This window comes from Dendrobates tinctorius, unplaced genomic scaffold (assembly GCF_039654945.1).
Source record: "Dendrobates tinctorius isolate UK_male_01 unplaced genomic scaffold, ASM3965494v1 ptg000015l, whole genome shotgun sequence".
Classification (NCBI taxonomy): domain Eukaryota; kingdom Metazoa; phylum Chordata; class Amphibia; order Anura; family Dendrobatidae; genus Dendrobates; species Dendrobates tinctorius.
The window spans coordinates 52,341,952-52,363,842 of record NW_027361683.1 but is presented as its reverse complement, the minus strand read 5'-3'; the positions used below and the strand labels follow the sequence as shown (position 1 = coordinate 52,363,842).

Below are 21,891 nucleotides of genomic sequence, written 5' to 3'. Positions count from 1 at the left end.
TCCCAATAATGGGGCCATGAGAACATTGGCAGCTGACATATCTACTACATTCTGCGGAGCAGTCACCTCAATAATGGGGCCATAAGAACACTGTGCAGTTGACATATCTACTACATAAAGCGGATCAGTCACTCCAATAATGGAGCCATGAGAACACTGGGCAGCTGACATATCTACTACATACAGCGGCGCAGTCACCCCGATAATGGGGCAATGAGAACATTGGCAGCTGACATATCCACTACATACAGTGGAGCAGTCACCCCGATAATGGGGCCATGGGAACACTGGGCAGCTGACATCTACAGCATACAGCGGAGCAGTCACCCCGATAATGGGGCCATGAGAACTCTGGGCAGCTGACATATCCACTACATACAGCAGGGCAGTTATCCCAATAATGGGGCCATGAGAATACTGGGCAGGTGACATATCCACAACATACAGCTGAGCAGTCACCCCAATAATGTGGCCATGAGAACTCTGGGCAACTGACATATCCACTACATACAGCGGAGCAGTCACCCCAATAATGGGGCCATGAGAACACTGGGCAGCTGACATTATTATTATTTATATAGCAACATTGATTCCATGGTGCTGTACATGAGAAGGGGTTACAAACAAATTACAGATATCACTTACAGTAAACAAACTAACAATGACAGACTGATACAGAGGGGAGAGAGGACCCTGCCCTTTTGGGCTTACATGCTACAGGATGGTGGGGAAGGAGACAGTAGGTTGGTGAATTGCAGCAGTTCCGGTGTTGGTTGAGGTGATATCACCGGTAGTGGTGAGAGAGGAGGTAGCGGGGTCATTGCAGGCTTTCTTGAAGAGGTGGGTTTTCAGGTTCCGTCTGAAGGATCCAAATGTGGTTGATAGTTGGACTTGTTGGGGCAAAGAATTCCAGAGAATAGGGGCTATTCTAGAGAAGTCTTGGAGGCGGTTGGGTGAAGAGCGAATAAGTGTGGAGGAGAGAAGGAGGTCTTGGGAGGACCGGAGATTACGTGAGGGAAGGTATCGGGAGATTAGTTCAGAGACATATGGGGGTTATAGATGGCCTTGTAGGTCAGTATTAGTAATTTGAACTGGATACGCTGAGGGAATGGGAGCCAGTGAAGAGATTTGCAGAGGGGAGAAGCGGAGGAGTAGCTAGGAGAGAGATTAATTAGTCGGGCGGCAGAGTTAAGGATGGACTGGAGAGGTGCTAGGGTGTTAGCAGGGAGACCACAGAAAAGGATGTTGCAGTAGTTGAGGTGGGAGATGATGAGGGCATGCACAAGCATTTTAGTAGATTGAGGGTTGAAGAAAGGACGGATTCTGGAAATTTTTTTGAGCTGGAGGCGACAGGAGGTAGAAAGAGCTTGGATGTGCGATTTGAAGGACAGGGCAGAGTCAAAGGTTACTCCGAGGCAGCGGACTTCTAGTACTGGGGAAAGTGTGATGTCATTAATTGTTATAGCTAGGTCAGGTAAGGAAGATCTGTGAGATGGAGGAAAGATGATGAGTTTCGATTTGTCTGCATTGAGTTTGAGGAAGCGAGAGGAGGAGGAGGATATGGCTGATAGACACTCTGGGATTCTGGACAGCAGAGAGGTGACATCTGGGCCAGAAAGGTAGATCTGAGTGTCATCAGCATAAAGGTGGTAGTGGAATCTGTGGGACTTTATGAGTTGCCCCAGACCTAGTGTATAGATTGAGATGAGTAGGAGTCCTAAAACAGCCTTGGGGGACTCCAACAGAGGGAGGATGGAATGAGGAGGTGGTGTGGGAGTGGGAGATGCTGAATGTGCGGTTGGAAAGGTATGAGGAGATCCAGGATAGGGCAAGGCCTTTGATGCCGAAGGAGGAGAGGATCTGTAGAAGGAGGCAGTGGTCAACTGTGTCAAATACAGAGGTCAGGTCTAGAAGCAGGAGTATAGAGTATTGTCCATTTGATTTGGCTGTAAGTAGGTCGTTAGTAATTTTGGTCAGGGCTGTCTCAGTGGAGTGATGGGGGCGGAATCCAGATTGTAGATTGTCAAAGAGCAAGTTAGATGATAGGTGGGAGGAAAGTTCAGTGTGGACGTGCTGTTCCTGGAGTTTGGAAGCGAATGGAAGCAATGATATTGGGCAATAGCTGGACATAGCGGTTGGGTTGAGGGTTGGCTTTTTAAGGATAGGCGTGATTGTGGCATGTTTGAAAGCAGAAGGGAAGGTACTGGACGTTAGGGATGGGATAAGTGTGGTGGTGAGGTTGGGGAGGAGGTGGGATGGGGTCAAGTGCACAGGTTGTGAGGTGCGATTTGGAGAAGAGACGATTAAGGTCCCCTTCAGTGATGTTGGAGAGTGAGGTTATGGGGTTTGGGCATTGGTCTGGTATACAAAGGGGTTGTGGTGGTTGAGTGATGAAGACTTGCCTTGTTTGGTCAATCTTGTTTTTAAAAGGTGTGGCAAAGTCCTCGGCAGAGATGAGGGAGGTTGGAGGAGGCAGTGGTGGGCAGAGGAGGGAGTTAAAAGTTTTGAATAACTGTTTTGGGTTGTAAGATAGGGAAGATACGAGGGTTGTGAAGTAGGCCTGTTTAGCAGAGGTGAGGGCAGATTTGAAATCGAGTGTTGCCTGTTTGAATGTTGTGAAGTCATCTTACGAATTTGTTTTCTTCCAGCGCCGCTCTGCAATCCTGGACATTTTCCGGAGCTTTTTAGTGGCGTTATTGTGCCAGGGTTGTCTGTTGATACGTCGCATTCTGCCATGAACGAGAGGGGCAACCGTGTCAATAGCTGATGCGAGAGTGGCATTGTAGAAGGCAGTGGCACCGTCTGTGTCATGGAGTGAGGATATGGATGCCAGTGGTAGAATAGAGTCAGAGAGCGCGTGGGTGTCTAGGTGTGCAAGGTTTCTGCGGGGGTGTGCGTGTTGCTGGACATGGGTGCCAGGTGAGGAGGACAGGGATGAGAAAGAGAGTAGATGATGGTCAGATAGAGGGTGAGGGGAGTTGGTGAAGTTAGAAAGAGAGCAGAGATGGGTGAAGACCAGGTCTAATGTGTGTCCATCTGTGTAGGTGGCTGAGGAGGACCACTGAGTAAGTCCAAAGGATGAAGTAAGGGACAGGAGTTTGCAGGCTGCTGACTGAAGGGTATCAGTGGGGATGTTGAGGTCACCCATGATGATAGTGGGCGTGTCAGTTGAAAGAAAATGAAGAAGCCAGGTAGAGAATTGGTCAATGAAGGCAGTGGTCGGGCCTGGAGGTCGGTATATGACGGCCACTTGGAGGTTGGAGGGAGAGTAGATGCGGACAGAGTGGACTTCAACAGAGGGAAGGATTAGGGAGGGAAGAGGTGGGGTTGGGTTGAATGTGAAGTTGGAAGAAAGGAGAAGACTCACTCCTCCGCCGTGTCTGTTGCCAGGGCGAGGAGTGTGGGTTAAGTGGAGGCCGCCGTAACACAGCGCAGCAGGGGTGGCGGTGTCAGTGGGTGTCAGCCATGTTTCTGTGAGGCCGAGGAAGGCAAGATTGTGAGAAAGAGGTCATGAATCACATGGAGCTTATTGCATATGGAGCGGGCATTCCAAAGTGCTCCTGAGAGAGGGAGCAGGGGGTTGGGTGTCAATGGCACAGGTTTTAAGTTGGAAAGATTGTGGTATTTCTTATTAGATAGGGAGTGGTAGGAAGGGGAAGTAGTGGGGGGGGTGAGAGCTGTGGGGGTCCAGGATTGGGAGATATGTCGCCAGCAGTGAGGAGAAGCAGAGAAAGGGAGAGCAGATGGGAGTAGAGTGGGCAGCTTGTTTTATGTTTCATTCGGACAAATTTGAGGTTGAGGAGCAGTTCAGCAGAGGAGGTCAGGTGGGGAGGAAAGAGAGAAGGGGAGATGATTATTTGGTTAGAGGGTGCTGGGGTTTTGGGATAGCGAAGGAGAGTGAGGATTAAAGGAGCAAACACTGTGAGGGCATATGTAAACATGGTGGAGTAGAAAGGTGAGTAGAAAAGCTGAATACAAGTAATAAGAAGGGCGTAGTCAGCAGACATATACAAAAGAGACAGGTAGATAGTGTTGGGTCCTGACTCCTGTTGAGACTAAATGCCGTAGTAATAACTGCATTTTCGCAATACTTATGCTGCAGGGAGACACACGTGCCCCCCTAAAAGGCATCTGAATATATAGGACTGAGTAGAGGATCAGGTAAGAGGGATTGTGGGAACTGATTTGGGATAAATTACCAATTGCCTAGCACACCAGGGGCTGTTAGACAATCAAAGGCACAGGGCTTGGCTACATCCATATGCTAGTAACACCTTACACCCGATAACATCTCTACTGGCCCCAAGATGGCTATACAACAGTAAGTATTGGGTTCAATACAACAAATGAATTTAGCAAACATTCAGTAGGCACTGTTATATACCATTAAATGAAAGGTTGCACTGGATGACAGCAAACAGGGGTTGTAGCAGGAGCAGAGATTGTACCATTAAATGAAAGGTTGCACTAGATGACAGCAAACAGGGGTTGTAGCAGGAGCAGAGATTGTACCATTAAATGAAAGGTTGCACTAGATGACAGCAAACAGGGGTTGTAGCAGGAGCAGAGATTGTACCATTAAATGAAAGGTTGCATATCCACTACATACAGCGGAGCAGTCACCCCAATAATGGGCCACAATCAGATGGCTATGGCCGGCAGTGCCCGCTTGTGTCCTGGTGGTGCGCTCTCCCAAGGACTCAGGTGCAGTTCTCCTGGGGAATCCACGCTGCTTTCACTATACTTTGTAGCCTTCTTGAGGGAAGTAAGTGACCCCCAATGTTGTGGAGGGGACAGCACACCATATTACAGGTCTTTAGAAACCCCCAGCGTGTTAGCCGCCAAAGACTGACGACCTATCTCGGAGCATAGAAGTGGAAGACGAGCCGTCTACTTTGCAGAAAGGCTATGATTACAAGGTGCTGAGCTGCCAAACTTGAGGTTCCCCTTCGCAACAAATGGGCGCAACCCAGCACCCACTACATGAAACTGCAACTGAGCGCTACCATTTTTGCTACCAGGAGGTATCGCCTCTCCCCCTTTTTTTTTTGCAGTGGGCGCGTCCTAGCCATGACTCTGTGCAGTGAGATTCCAACTACTGTATTTCTTTCACACACAGGCCTGCTTCGAGCCTCCCCGCCTATATAGTGGGCGCGGCTAGGCACTAGCTGACAGCATTGAAGGCGGGCCGTACCACATCCCCCCTACAGGGGTTTTTGGTGTTTGGTTGTAGCGGCCGGTTCCAAGGTGTAAATGGGTATGTGAGACGACAATGTCAGCCCCGACTCACACTGCTTCACTGCCCGGGCCTGCCGGGGGAAGGACGCCTGCAGAGCCGTGACGTCATCGAGTCGCAGGGCTGGTGGTATGACATCATTTGCGGTGAGTGGAGCCTGACAGGGCCTGTGACCCCACTGTGCATGCGGCATGGCACTGCCCTGTGTGCCACATTGCCTTACAGTGGCCAGCCTCTATAGCAGTCATTTTCCTAATGGTCGCCGCTGTTTACTAGTGGGACTCCAGCTGGCACCCATGGCATATGCCTGCTGCTGCTCACCTGTGCAGGCTGCCATTGATTGCTAGACATCAGCATTGTAGGGCTGGTGAGCGTGCCATAAATGTGGCCACCTGGGGAGGAGAGGGCTGGAGCAATGGGTATGACGGACACGATGGCACCACATAGCGCGTGTTCTGCCATGGGGGTCCACGGCGCTATGCCATAGTCACCAGCACTGACCGGTGACACAAGGCTGTGGGATCTATGGAGTTTACGCAAAATCCTCCCTCGATCCTACTGTAGCCGTCTGGTCTTTGTAAGCTGCTGCCCGTCGTCTTTATCGTGACCCACAGGTTCTCAGCCCTTGTTCTCCGTTATTGATGAGCTCACTGTCTTGTTTCACCATGGAAAAACTTTGCAGGCACAAAAATAAGAAACTTTGCAACATATCAGACAAATCCGCTCCTTTTCCCTCTTAGACTGATCTCTGAATTCTTGGATAAAATCTGAATTCAGTGAAGACAGAGTTTCCCCATGTGCACACGATGCAGATTTGCAGCGTTTCCGCAGCGGATTTTACCGCGCAGAAACGTTGCATATCCGCATTGTGATGTACAGCACCTTTAAAATGAATGAAAAAAAAAAAAACGCTGTGCAGACGCTGCGGATTTTTCCGCGCGGTTTTCCTGCGGTACAAAATCTGCAGCATGTTACTACTTTTGTGCGGTTTTCTATCTCCCCTGTTACCAAATCCGCAGGGGGAAGACCGCAATGGAAAACCGCATGAAAACCGCGTGAAAAATGGAAGAAATCTGCAGGAAAAATGCAGGTCATTTGACCTGCGGTTTTCTTCCATTCTGCACGGAAAAATCCGCAGGGCTCAAAACTCCGTCTGCACTCAGCCTTACTGAGATAACAGTTGGTGCTCATAAAGTTCTATGGATAAGGGAGCATGGAGTTAGTGGCAGACACCTACGTTTTGCTGCGAGTTCTCGTGAATCAAAAAGAGACACTTTATGGCTATGTTTATTCTCTGTCTAATTGCTGTCCACTTGATCTGTGTACACTAGTGTCCGTGGGCTATTTTAGCATGCACGCACCACTCTGGTCCCATGTAGGCTCTGGAATAGCGCATGTAAATATGGAACTTAAAAAAACCAAGCCAAATACTCCAATAATACTATAACAATATACAAATGTTTATTAAAATAACAGCGTTTACAAAACAATATCAAAATAGTAGAATATGCCAAATATAATAAATCCAGCACACATTTTATTTCATTCTGCAGTCGCTATTACGTTGTGTGTCCAGTTCATCATGAATAATTTAGTGAAAGGTCGTCTTTGAGGAAAAATAAAAGTACAATGTGACAGATCTCCAGAATATGATTTTCAGGATTTGTGGCCTGTTCCTTTGTATTTTCCTTGGCATCTATTCTATCTTTTTCTTCCAACCTCCTCATGCACTATACCTTTTGTGAGGGTTGTTTCCTCACTATTGGTCTCAGTAAGGCAAAAGAGTCTATGGGAAACCTTATCTGTGAGATTGAACAGTCTCTGAGCTTTTTTTTTTTTTTTTTTATTTTTAATCCCGGGTCAATATTATTTGAAATTTTTTGCAATTTTCAAACTTTTAATTTTTACGCCCTTAAATCAGAGTCAGACAGTTATGTTACACAAAATAGTTAATAATATTTCACATATGTCTACTTTACATCAGCACAATTTTTTTTTCTTTTGTATTTTTTGTTAGAAAGTTATAAGGGTTAAAAGGTGACCAACGATTTGTAAATTTTGTTGAAAAAAATTACTGAAGTGTTTTTTTTTTTTTGTTTTGTTTTTTTTTTTGGGGGGGACCACATTTCATTTGAAGTAGCTTTCAGGCGGGGGGGTCTATATGACAGAAAATACCCAGAAGTGTATTAACCCTTCAGGTGCTTCACAGGTATTTTTGGAATTAAAAAAAAAAAAAAAAAATGAACATTTAACTTTTTTCACAAAGGTAACAGGTAAAAATGGACCCCAAAATTTGTTGTGGAATTTTTCCTGAGCATGCAGGTACCCCATATGAGGGAGAAAACCACTGTTTCTGTGCATTGCAGGGCTCAAAAGGGAAGGAGCGCCATTTGACTTTTTGAATACAAAGTTTGCTGAAATAATTACCAGACGCCGTGTCACGTTTTTGGAGAGCCCTTGATGTGCCTAAACAGTGGAAAGTCCCACACAATTGACACTATTTTCCAAACTAGCCCTTCCCCCCCCCCTCAGGGAACTTATCTAGATGTGTGGTGAGCACATTGAACCCTTGGGTGCTTCTCAAATGTATAACATTGAGCCGTGAAAATGAAAAAAGCACATTTTTCCCCAAAAAATGTTTTTAGCCCAAAATTTAGCATTTTCATCAGGGTAACAGGGGAAAACTACTGTTTGGGTGCACTTCACAGCTCGGAAAGGAAAGAGTGACATTTTAGAACGCAGACTTTTATGGAATTGTGTGCAAGTGTCATGTTGTGTTTGGAGAGCCCCTGATGTACCTAAAACAGTGGAAAATCCCCACAAGTGACTCCATTTTGGAATCCAGACACATCAAGGAATTTGTGTGGTGGGCACACAGGTGCTTCACAGTATTTTACAACATTGATTTCTGAAAATGGAAAAAAATATTCCCACAAAACTGTTTTAGCTCCAATTTTTGTTTCATTTTCTCAAGGATAGTAGGAGAAATTGGGCACCAAAATTTGTTGTGCAATTTCTCCTGAGTACAGCGATACCCCATATGTGGTCAAAAACTACTTTTGAGGCGCAGTGCAAAGATCAAAAGGGAACAAGCGCCATATTAGCGTTCAGATTTTGCTGGAATGTTTTGAGGGTGCCATGTCACATTGGCAGAGCCCCTGAGGTGCCAGACCAGAAGAAATTCCCCGTATATAACCTCATTTTACAAACTACCCTCCCCAGTGAATTCATCTAGGGTTGCAATGATCATATTAACACCACCTGTGCCTCACAGATTTTTATACTATTGTGCGGTGAAGAAAGAAATGACATTTTTACCATTAACCCCTTTACCCCCCAAGGGTGGTTTGCACGTTGATGACCGGGCCAGTTTTTACAATTCTGACCACTGTCACTTTATGAGGTAATAACTCTGAAACGCTTAAATGGATCCCACTGATTCTGACATGGTTTTCTCGTGACATATTGTACTTCATGTTAGTGGTAAAATTTCATTCATATAACTTGCGTTTATTTGTGAAAAAAACGGAAATTTGGTGAAAATTTCGCAATTTTTTAACTTTGAATTTTTATGCCCTTAAATCACAGAGATATGGCACACAAAAAACTTAATAAGTAACATTTCACATATGTTTACTTTACATCAGAACAATTTTGGAACCAAAATTTTTTTTTTTTCTTAGGAAGTTATAAGGGTTAAAAGTTGACCAGCGATTTCTCATTTTTACAACACCATTTTATTTTTTCGGACCACATCACATTTGAAGTCACTTTGAGGGGTCTATATGATAGAAAGTACCCAAAAGTGACACCATTCTTAAAACTGCACCCCTCAAGGTGCTCAAAACCACATTCAAGAAGTTTATTAACCCTTCAGATGCTTCACAGGAATTTCTTGAATGTTTAAAAAAAAAATGAACCATTTAACTTTTTTTCACAAAAAAATATTTCAGGTCCAATTTTTTTTATTTTACCAAGGGTAACAGGAGAAATTGGACTGCAAAAGTTACTGTGCAATTTGTTCTGAGCACGCTGATACCTGAAATGTTGGGGGAACCACTGTTTCAGCGCATGGCAGAGCTCAGAAGGGAAGGAGCGCTGTATGACTTTTTCAATGCAAAATTGGCTGGAATTCAGATTGGTCACGTTTGGAGAGCCCCTGATGTGCCTAAACAGTGAAAAACCCCCACAGGTGACCCCATTTTGGAAGCTAGACCCCCCCCCCCCCAAGGAACTTATCTAGATACATGGTGAGAACTTTGAACTCACAAGGGCTTCACAGTTTATAACCAGCTGTACAATTAAAAAAATCATATTTTTTCCACAAAAATTATCTTTTCACCCCCAATTTTTATTCTCCCAAGGGTAACAGGACCCTAAAAGTTATTGTGCAATTTGTCCTGAGTACGCTGATACCTGATATGTGGGTGGAAACGACTATTTGGGCGCATGGCAGAGCTCGGAAGGGAAGCAGCGCCATTTCACTTTTTTGGCTGGAATTAAGATCGGACACCATGTCGAGTTTGGAAAGCCCCTGATGAGCCAAAACAGTGGAAACCCTCCCACAAATGACACCATTTTGGAAACTAGACCCCCCCCCCCCCCCAAGAAACTTATCTAGATGTGTGGTGAGCACTTTGAACCCCCAAGGGCTTCACAGAAGGTTATAATGCCCGGTCATGAAAATAAAAAAAAATCATATTTTTTCCACAAACATGATCTTTTAGTCACCAATTTTTTTTATTTTCCCAAGGGTAACAGGAGAAATTGGACCCCAAAAGTTGTTGTCCAATTTGTCCTGAGTACGATGATACCCCATGTGTGGGAGAAAACTACTGTATAGGGACATGGAGGGAGGTCTTGGAGCTGCCATGAGATTAATCCAAGTTAGACGAGCCAATTCACATGTGGAGGGTGCACATCCAAGCTAGTTAGCATAGCGGAACCAGGAAAAATGATGATTGACGGCACTCCAGGAATAAAGAAAAAAAAAATATTTTATTGTGGCAAATCAAGCCATATTAAAAACAAGTTGCCTGACGTGTTTCGAGTGCCTGGTGTGCACTCTTAGTCATTTCAAAATGCACCTCTTGCTCAATTAATCTAGGGGTGCAGTGATCATATTGACAACGAGGATGTGTAACAGAATTTCATACCATTGGGCTGTGAAGAAAAAACAATTGCATTTTACGACAAAAAAATTTGTTTCAGCCCCCCAGATTTTACATTTTCGAAAGGATAAATGGGTAACAATGGCGCCAAAATGTGTCATACAATTTTTTGCTAAATGTAGAAATACCCCATATTTGGCTGTACCTATGCTGAGCCATACGGATTGACTCTGTAGGGATGGAGCGCTATTTGCCTCTTGATGCGCATATTTTCCTAGAATAGTTTGCAGACTCCATATAAAGAACTCCTAAGTACTAGAGGAGCAGAATTTTCTCTCAAATGACCCCATTTTGGAAATTATACTCTTTGGGTATTTATCTATAGGTGTAGTGATGATTCTGGGTGTTTTCCAGAAACAAGAAATAGTGCATGTTACTGAGTAAATTGCAAACTGCCATTGAAGTGACCAGTACGTCATAATGTCCAGTACATTGTGCTGGCTTGCTCATGTTTCTGGACACATACACCCATAAATTAGGCGGGCTCTCATCACTACAGAAATGCCAAACATGTGGATGCTAAATGAGGTTTAGGTACACTGTGGGGCTCAGAAGGGAGGGGGGGCATTTGGATTTGGAAGCGCAGAAGTCGCTGGATTTCTTTTGGAGTGCAAGGAACTCTAGCACTTTTCCAGAGCCTTTGTGCTACCAGTAACATGGAAGCCCTCTATACTTCCATTGATAGATGATGGACTTGAGTGGGGACTTGCTTTTTTTTGTGGATTGAGTTGAAGCTTCTATTGGGAACATTTTACATAACGTTATGGATCACATTTATTCTGGTGCTCTAAACTGATCACTTACTTTGGGGTTTCCATCTAAATCGCTAAGTGACGTGATTCAGATGAAACTTCCCGAGGGATCCATTCACTATATTGAGGCAGCAGAGTTACTCTAGACTCCGTCTGGCCTCTGTTCAGTGTTGTCATTTTCAGAAGTGCACAAAACTGTGGTCGACAGCTTTTATGCAATCCTAAAAGACGAACAACCGACGGATCATGGGCGGCCAGACAACGTCCACAGTGCCTCTATCTGCTTCATTATAAGGAATCTTCTGCCGGGTGTTCTGTCTGAATTATGTATTTCAAAAAGTTACACGGAAACTCTGGTGTAAGCGCTCTGCTCAGAGCGCAGGATAAATGTGCGCCAAACCTTACTGCAATCTTTGGGAGGCAGGATGAAAAAATCAACAGCATGTGAAGAATTGGTTTTATTTATTTTTTGCGCCACTCTTCGTGCAGTATGAGATTAGGTGACTGTATTCTTCGGGTCGGTGCGATTACAGCAATACTAAATTTATATCGGGGTTTTTATGTTTGCCTGCTGTCACACGCTAAAAGTTGCTTTTTATTGCAAAAATTAGCTTTTGCATTGCCATATTTTGAGAGCTATAATTTTTCCATATTCCTGCCGACAGTCATGTGGGGTCTTGTTTTTTGCGGGACAAGTTGACGTTTTTCGTTTTGACGTTGGTACGATTAAAAAAAGTTAATGAGGCCAAAAATGGTACCGAGTATGTCCAAGGTCAGAAAGGGATTAAACTTAATGGTTATACCAGACAAAACAGATAAAAAACATTTCCCACATGTCTACTTTACATCAGCATAATTTTTAAACATTTTTTTTTTTTTGTTAGGAAGTTATAAAGGCTTAAAGTTAATCATCAATTTCATTTTTCCACATCACATTTAAAGTGACTTTAAGGGACCTACGTGACAGAAAATACCCCTAAGTGACACCATTTTCAAAACTACACCCCTCAAAGTGCGCAAAACTTATTAACCCTTTAGGTGCTTCACAGAAATTAAAGCAATGTGGAAGGAAAAAAAATGAATATTTTAATTTTTCCCATAAAAATGTTGCTTTAGCCCCAATTTTTTTCATTTTCACCAGGGTAACAGGAAAAATGGACCATACAACTTGTACAATTTCTCCTGAGTATGCAGATACCTCATATGTGGGGGAAAAACTACTGTTTGGGTGCATGACAGAGTTCGGAAAGGAAGGAGTGTCATTTGACTTATGGAGCACAAAATTGGCTGGAATAGATGTCGGGACTCCATGTCTCATTTGTATAGCCCCTGATTTATGTAAACAGTAGAAAACCTCCACATTATCCCTATGCTAGGAAATGCACCCCTCATGGAACTTATCTAGAGGTGCAGTGAGCACCTTGAACCTGCAGGTGCATCACAGAATTTTAGAACGTGAAAGCTGAGCCAGAAATCAGAAAAAATACATTTTCCCATAAAAATGTTGCTTTTTCCCCAAATTTTTGGCACAGCAGATTTAAAATGCCATAGGCTAACATGGTACTGTACCATGTCTGCGGAACTGCTGCGTTTCCGCAGGGCCAAAAACGCTGCGGAAACGCAGCAGTATCCGCAATGTATGCACATAGCCTTCGTGTCCGATGAGCAGAATCCAGTAAAGTGACACCATATTGAAAATTAACCCCTCTGGGAATTTATCAACAGATGTAGTGACATTTGACTGCATGGGTGATTCCCAGTTTTTGCCGAGTGAAAATTGCAAATCTGCCATTGAAATACCTGTACATTGTAGCGCTCATACATTGTTCACCGCTCGTGCTTCTGGAGAAATGGACCCCACAAGTTAGGTGGGCTCTCATCGCTACAGAAATGCAAAACATGTAGATGCCGAATGTGGGTTAGGTACACTGGGGCTTAAAAGGGAGGGGACATTTTGGATTTGGGAGCACAGAATTCGCTGAATTTCTTTTGGGGATGAGGAGCCATAGCGCATTTCAGAGCCTTTGTGTTACCAGTAATGTGGAACCCCCCTATATTTCCATTCACAAATGACGACCCTGAGTGGTGACTTAACTTTTTTCGTGGATTGACTTGACGCTTTTGTTGGGAACATTTTAAATAATATTTGGGATCAAATTTATCCTGTGCTCTAGGCTGAGCGCTTACATCAGGGTTTCCATCTAGGGCCGGGGTCACACTGGCGAGGAATACGGCCGAGTGAGAGGCGCTAAAAGCACGCATTAGACACGGACCAATGATTCTCTATGGGGTCCCTCGCACCAGGCGTATATTTCTCATCCGTATTCTACGCTCCGTGCCAATCGCATCATGCTGCGATTGTCAGCGTACTACGGCCGTAGTGCGCCAATGCAAGTCTATGGGTGCGCAAAAAATACGGATTACACACGGACCACACATGTGACTTGTGAGAAATACACACCCGGTGTCTTTTAGCAAAGCCGGCAATTCAGTGCGCTATACAGTAAACTCACACTGACAGTTTTAATAAAGAAATGAAAGAATAGATATAGACACATAGAATGCACATATATATGTGCATTCTATGTGTCTATATCTATTCTTTCATTTCTTTATTAAAACTGTCATAGGGCTCCATTATATGTCCATTTTGCAAGCCTGCGAGAAAATATCGCCATACGGATGCAGACATGCGCAAAATACGCGACCACACCTTGATTACGGATGACATACGGAGCACTGTTTAGGGGCCATTCATCCGTATTACGCATGTAAAATACTGACCGTATTTTGCGTCAGTTAGTGTGACCCCGGCCTAAATGTCAGAATGGTGTGATTTGAGCTGAAAACCCTACTCTGGTCTCTGTTCAGCCATGTATTTCTTTTCAGAGCTGCACAAAACTGTGGCTGACAGTGGACAGACCGCATCTGTATCTGCCTTCCGATAAGGAATCTTCCTCCAGAGGTTCAGTCAGAATCACGTATTTCTTTGGGTCAGGGTGATTACAGCGACACCAGATTTATAGCGTTTGTTTGGCTGCTGTCACACACTAAAAAGACCCTTTTTTTTTCCCTTTGCAAAAAAACTTTTTGCATCTCCATATTTTGAGAGCTATAATCTGTGTATTTCTGCCGACATAGTCAAGTAAATGCTTGTTTTTTGCTGGACGAGTTAACGTTTTTATTGCTACCATCTTCGCTCGCATAATTTTTGGGAAGCAAAATGTCATCACAATATGCTAACCTGTTTATGGCTAAACTAGAGGAAAAGTTTTTGTCATCTTGTTTTATTTAGCCTCTAGTATAATTACTCTATAATTGATGATCTGCTGATAGTCTAGACGGGCTCAAAAGGTGATCTGTTTACCTTCCACAATAATTTCAACAAATTCCACCCAACCATCAGGATCACCCTCAATTTCTCATATGTTTTCTGGACACAACCACAATACCATACAAACATCAATTTGCCATAAACCCACAGGACATCTGGCATGTTTTAAATGGAACAGCTTTCATCCAAGACACACAAAAAAATCAATCTATAGTAAAAAGCTGAGATACATTTACCTCTATTCAGACAGTAAGGATAGAAACCTACACCTGCTATTTCTGAGGAATAGTTTCCTACAACTTGGATACCACTACTGTTAATAGATGAACAGATCCACAGAGCTACACGGATCTCAAGAAGATGCCTCCTGGACTACAGAGGAAGGATAACAGGGTGCCTCTTGTCACATACAACCCCCCATATGAGCATCCTAAGGAAGAATGGTACGGATTTTTAACCCATATTCCACTCCATATTCCACTGAGACCACAAACAGAAAAACATTTCCAGAACTGCCACTTCTCTCCTAAAAACAGTCCCCTAACTTGAGGAATCTCCGTGTCAGAAGTGTCCTCTGATCACTATCAGAGATGTACACGTTCCCAAGTAACAATAAATGCAGTAATTGTACCCACATATTACCAACAAGTCATCAGCAGAGCCACTGAACACAGCCATTAGCTGTTTATCCCCTTAAGGGCTGCCGATACTCATCAAAACTGCAGCCGCTAAGGGGCCTTATTCCCTCAAATGATCGAGCATTGTCTCGGACGTGGTTTGTGGAATCACTGTGCCGCGGGCCATGGAGAGCCTGTAGCGGAGTGACTAAGCGAACACCTGACTGTTCACTAGAGCCTCTTATGGTAAGCTAAGTCTTGGCTGCCGATGAATGCCAGGTGCCACTCCAGGACAGTCCAACGGACGTGCAGCAGATGGACCCAGAGGACGAACTGGAGGAAGCAGCAGGCAGAATTTGCACTAGTGCAGCAGGGACTGGTATGCAACCTTACACAACATAGATGTCATGATCCAGACAGAGTTTTGAGTCCTGTACTTCCCTTTTTCCGGTCTGGCCATGCTAGGGGTTAACTTTCTCAGCCTCAGTCTGGTCTCAGGTTTGCTATTTATCTCCGCTGCGTCCTGCAGACCATGTCAGTTATAGTTGCTGACACCGTTTGCCCTGATTTGTCCTGCTTGCTTACTGAACCAGTGTCTGTTTATCCCTTCTTCCCTTCCTGTCTCAATGTTTCCCTTTCTTGTATTGACTCCCTGGTTTTGACTTGGCTTGGACCCTGACTTGTTGTTTTGTCTCATGTCTTTGGCATAGCTGTTCCCGATCGTTACTGACCCATTTGGCTTGTTTGTGACTGTGTTTGCTTATTCCCTTCTCTTCTCTCTCTACACTGCCCCATTTGGACAGACCATCAGCAGGTTTGGCTTTCAGTACCATCTTTATGCTGATGACACACAACTATATACGTCATCCCCCGGCCTTACCTCCGCTATGCTACAGAACGCCAGTGACTGTCTGTCCACAGTCTCCCAACATCACGTCCGCTCTCTATCTGAAACTCCACCTCTCCAAAACTGAACTTCTTCTGCTCCCGCTATCTACTAACCTCCCTAAATCTGGCATTCCCCTCTCTGTGGGTGCACCATAATAACACCCCGGCAGCAGGCGCGCTGTCTGGGTGTTATATTTGACACCAATCTCTCCTTCACATCCCCTATACAATCTCTTGCCACTTACACCTAAAGAACATTAGAACTAGAATCTGCCCTTTTCTCACCATGGAAACAACAAAAACCCTCACTGTAGTATTGCTCCACTCCCACCTGGACTACTGCATCTATTAATTGGCCTCTCCGTTCATCGACTATCCCCTCTCCAGTCCATACTTAATGCAGCAGCCAGGGTCATCCATCTGTCTAATCGGTACTCGGACACGTCCACTCTTCGCCAGTCCTTACATTGGCTGCCCATTCATTATTGGATCCAATTCAAAGTACTTATTCTCACCCACAAAGCTCTCCACAGTGCAGCACCCCCCCTACATCTCCTCCCTCATTTTTGTCTATTGGACTAGCCGATCGCTGAGCTCTGCAAAAGACTTTCGACTAACCTCTGCACTAATCCATACCTCCCACGCCTGACTCAAAGACTTCTCCCGCGCCGCGCCAATCCTCTGGAATGCTCTACCCCAATAAATTAGGACTATCCACAATTTGCATAGTTTCAGGCGCTCCCTCAAAACACATTTGTTCAGAGCGGCCTATCACATTAACTAATCAGTCATGCTATGTGTAAGGGTGCATGTGTAGTCCATTCACTATCTCCATCCATCCCTCAGTCCCTCAAGATGGCTGGACCATCATTGTAAGTACACCATTGTAAATACACACCTGTACTTTGTATCTCCCCCACCTCATTGTAGATTGTAAGCTCTCACAAGCAGGGTCGTCTTATTTTGTTTTAACTATTGTATTGTTAACGTTGTCACTTATGTTTTGAAACTGCTAAACTGTAAAGCGCTGCGGAATATGTTGGCGCTATATAAATAGAGTATTATTATTATTGCGCTACAGTCTTATAACGACCCAGCTTGTTTGACTATTCTGCTGCCAACTTGTGGTGGCCTTCCCGCTGCATTGCAGGTCTGGCCTTGCTGTGTGCAGTCCTCCCTCCACTCTATTGCCATCTATTGGAGCTTGTATTTACCTTCATTGCTGCGGCGTGACAATACACTACAAAACAGGAATGTTGCTCAGGCACCTCCACAGTGAAGAGGAAACAATATATACATAATGCCTCTCAACCATTGGCTGGGGAGAAAATAGCAAGTGCACGCTCTGGATCTTTTAGAGGGCGGGAGCACGCGCGTGCCCTGTGGACACACCTGGAAGTGCTGCTGGGAGCATGCAGAGCATGAAGAAGAGTGTAACCGATTGCAGCACTGTTGAGTGAAGCACCAAGCCTGCCACCTGGGGGCGGGACCCCGGGTTCGTCGTCACCACTTCCGGTGCCGCGGGCGCTCCGAGGGTCCCGTTGGGTGCGCACGCCCACCTCTCGCTCCTAGCTCCGTGGTTGTGCTATGTTCCAGTTAGCATGCGCGCTCTCATCAGCTCTGTCTTTGGTCTTGTCCTCTCTATGATACTGGAGGACTTGACCTGGAAGTTCTAGGACTCAGGTGCTATATCAGGCTACCTCTTCCTAAGGGAGGTGCCTGATTATTGTTGTACTTCCTGGCTTGGTCTGCCGTGTCCCTGCCTGGCTGTGCGCTGTATTCGGGTCCTCTGCCTTGTACTCTATTGTGCCTCTTGGCACACACTCTGAACCTGCACTCTACCTTGTACTCTGCTGTGCCTCCTGGCACACGCTCTGAACCTGCACTCTGCCTTGTACTCTGCTGTGCCTCCTGGCACACGCTCTGAACCTGCACTCTGCCTTGTACTCTGCTGTGCCTCCTGGCACACGCTGTGATCCTGCACTCTGCCTTGTACTCTGTTGTGCCTCCTGGCACACGCTCTGATCCTGCACTCTGCCTTGTACTCCGTTGTGCCTCCTGGCACACGCTCTATCCTGTACTCTGTTCTGCCTCCTGGCACACCTGCTGTCTAGCTCTGTATTCTGGCTTGCTCCTTTGCACGCATCCCGCTTTGCACGTACCTGCAGACCACACTCACTCGTGTCTCCTGTGATCCGGCCGCCTGGTGCCAGCAGTCGTGGTACCTTACCCCCTGGGGCTTGCACCTGACACTCCCTGTATAGGGAGGGGGTGGTCCTCACTAGGTCAGCTCGCCCTGGGTGGGCAGGTGCCACGACCCAGAGGGTCCACTCCAGGAGTTGTCACAACGCCAGAGACCCTGCCTGTCAGCAGGGATCCGGCATGGTGCCAACAGTACCCCCCCCCCCCCCGCCTCACTTACACCCTGTTCAGGCCATCAAAGAATTTCCAGAGGAGAATCTGAGTGTGAATGTTCTCCTTTGTCTCCCAGTATCTCTCTTCGGGACCAAATGTCTCCTAGTCAATGAGGAAGAAGGACTTGCCTCTCACCTTCTTCATGGCTAAGATGTTCTCCACTTCAAAAACATCCTCCGAGACAGTTGGCATAGGTGTGGCACTGGGATCCTTGAAGAAGGGACTCGGGATGACCGGCTTCAGTAGAGATTTATGGAAGGAGTTTGGAATCCGTAAAGAAGGAAGCAGTTTCAACTTATAAGAGACCTCGTCTATACGCCTCAACACTTCGAAAGGCCCAATAAAACAAGGACCCAACTGTAAGAAGGAACCTTCAGCTGGACAAGAGCCACAACTTGTCACCAGTGCGGAAACAAGGAGGATCCAGGTGCCTTATGTCTGCATGTCTCTTCATACGAGCGGAGGATGCTTCTAAAGTTGCTTTGGTGTCCTCCCACTGCTTCACAAAATCCATGGAGAGGACATCTGCCACAGGGACATCAGAAGGAACCGTCACCGGGAGGGGAACCTCGAGTTGCCGACCGAACACAATGTAGAATGGAGTTTCTCCCGATTCCTCTCCAACGTGATTGTTGTACGAGAACTCAGCCCAGGGAAGAAATTTCACCCAATCATTATGGTGGGCATTGACAAACTGTTGCAGGTAATTGCCCAGGGCCTGGTTGACATGCTCCATTTGCCCATTGGACTGGGGGTGATAGGCCGATGAGAAATCCAAGATGATATCCAGATGTCTACTGAGAGCTCACCAGAATGTGGAAGTGAACTGCAAACCTCGATCGAATACAATGTGACGAGGAAATCCGTGCAGGTGGAAAATGTTTGAAGCTGTCAGCAGGGCTGTGGAGTCGGAGTCGGAGTTAGTTTTGGTCGGAGTCGGTAGAAATGTACCGACTCCGACTCCAGCTTTAAAAAGAAATGTATTAATATTTCATAATTGAACTTTCATATGAATTTTATAAATGTTACTCAAATATATACACTCACTGGCCACTTTATTAGGTACACCATGCTAGTAAGGGGTTGGACCCCCTTTTGCCTTCAGAACTGCCTCAATTCTTCGTGGCAGAGATTCAACAAGGTGCTGGAAGCATTCCTCAGAGATTTTGGACCATATTGACATGATGGCATCACACAGTTGGCGCAGATTTGTCGGCTGCACATCCCTGATGCGAATCTCCCGTTCCACCACATCCCAAAGATGCTCTATTGGATTGAGATCTGGTGACTGAGGAGGCCATTTGAGTACAGTGAACTCATTGTCATGTTCAAGAAACCAATCTGAGATGATTCGAGCTTTATGACATGGCGCATTATCCTGCTGAAAGTAGCCATCAGATGTTGGGTACATTGTGGTCATAAAGGGATGGACATGGTCAGCAACAATACTCAGGTAGGCTGTGGCGTTGCAACGATGCTCAATTGGTACCAAGGGGCCCAAAGAGTGCCAAGAAAAAATTCCCCACACCATGACACCACCACCACCAGCCTGAACCGTTGATACAAGGCAGGATGGATCCATGCTTTCATGTTGTTTACGCCAAATTCTGACCCTACCATCCGAATGTCGCAGCAGAAATCGAGACTCATCAGTCCAGGCAACGTTTTTCCAATCTTCTACTGTCCAATTTCGATGAGCTTGTGCAAATTGTAGCCTCAGTTTCCTGTTCTTAGCTGAGAGGAGTGGTACCCAGTGTGGTCTTCTGCTGCTGTAGCCCATCTGCCTCAAAGTTCGACGCACTGTGCGTTCAGAGATGCTCTTCTGCCTACCTTGGTTGTAACGGGTGGCAATTTGAGTCACTGTTGCCTTTCTATCAGCTCGAACCAGTCTGCCCATTCTCCTCTGACCTCTGGCATCAACAAGGCATTTCCGGCCACAGAACTGCCGCTCACTGGATTTTTTTTCTTTTTCGGACCATTCTCTGTAAACCCTAGAGATGGTTGTGCGTGAAAATCCCAGTAGATCAGCAGTTTCTGAAATACTCAGACCAGCCCTTCTGGCACCAACAATCATGCCACGTTCAAAGGCACTCAAATCACCTTTCTTCCCCATACTGATGCTCGGTTTGAACTGCAGGAGATTGTCTTGACCATGTCTACATGCCTAAATGCACTGAGTTGCCGCCATGTGATTGGCTGATTAGAAATTAAGTCTTAACACACAGTTGGACAGGTGTACCTAATAAAGTGGCCAGTGAGTGTATGTTCTATCAAACTATGAACAACAGTGATAAGCAGTTCTGCTGGAGATACATTTTTCGTACTTCTTTTGTGTCACTGTTCTCCACTGCCCTTATCTAATCTTATACTTGGTTAACCTCATGCTGCCCCAACCCCCCTACTTACAATGTATGAAACTGAAAGTGAAAATGTGTTGCAAATTCTTAGTAGTAAAGCTCCTCCTCTAGACTAGATCATACTAGGTGTGCGTTTTCCAAGCATCTCACAGCTGCCTGCTACTCAGAAGAGGAAGACTAATAATCCTTTCAACAAACTTTGCATCAGTTAACTGTGAGTACATGAGGAATAATAACAGTATTACTGACCACTATATCAGTTGTACGACCTGGCAATAATTTTGTACAATTGTTTTTAGGAAAAACAATTGTCATTTGGATTGTGAATGCAGAATTAAAAACCTGAGAATGTCAAAGAAGCATCACATTAAATCAGCTGTATTTGAACATTTCACCATCACTCAAGATAGAAAACATTATGTCTGTCAGTGTATGACAAATGATCCAGACGAAAACAAATGCTGTGAAGCCAAGATGAGTGCATATTCAGGCAAAGATAAAAATGCTCCTACCAGAGCTTCTAATCTAAAGAGACATTTACAGCGCTTTCATCCAGAAGTACTGAAAGCAGTGGATGAGAGACTGCATCCAAACCAATGAACCAGTGCCCAGCTCTTCCAGCCAAACAAAGGAGCAGAGAACTTTGCAGCCATCAGTTGCAAGATATTTTGTCAGTGACAAAGTTACTGTGACAATGACAGTAGATACATTTAAAAAACAGATCATAGAGCTTGTTGTAAAGGATAGTGTGCCTATTTCATTATTTTCACGACCAGCTTTTATGTGTCTGAATGGGGAAATGGCCCGCAAGCTTGGTGTTTCTCTGGAGAGAGAGAGTATTAGAAAATTAGTAATCGAAGAAGCTTTTAAACAAAAGGAAGAACTTAAAAAAACTCTCAAGGGACGCTTTCTGTTTCTTAAAATGGATGCCTGCACACGTCACTGATGGCAAAATAGTTCACTCTATGTCCGATTTGTTTGTGACAAAAATGAAATAGTTACCAAGACATTGGCAGTAAAAGACACCAAAGCTCATCACACCAGTGAGTTTCTCCAGGTCTTGGTGGAAAAGGTTCTGCAAAACTATGAACTTAAAAAAGAGCAAGTTCTTTCTGTCGTAA

The 21,891-nt window shown here is 45.2% G+C and overlaps 1 protein-coding gene across 9 annotated transcripts in view; it reads left to right on the top strand.

Moving 5' to 3' along the window:
- The first annotated feature begins 3,753 nt into the window (after nucleotides 1-3,753).
- HIVEP3 (HIVEP zinc finger 3) overlaps nucleotides 3,754-21,891 on the top strand; it is a 432,823-nt gene continuing 414,685 nt past the window's right edge. For 6 of the 9 annotated variants that reach the window (XM_073564171.1, XM_073564174.1, XM_073564173.1 and 3 more), the window contains exon 1: nucleotides 4,364-5,382. The gene's annotated coding sequence lies outside the window, so the exon portion shown is untranslated. Of the gene's footprint in view, nucleotides 4,322-4,363; nucleotides 5,383-21,891 lie in introns of those variants that run through there. The other 3 variants (XM_073564176.1, XM_073564194.1, XM_073564177.1) reach the window with 1 other exon arrangement.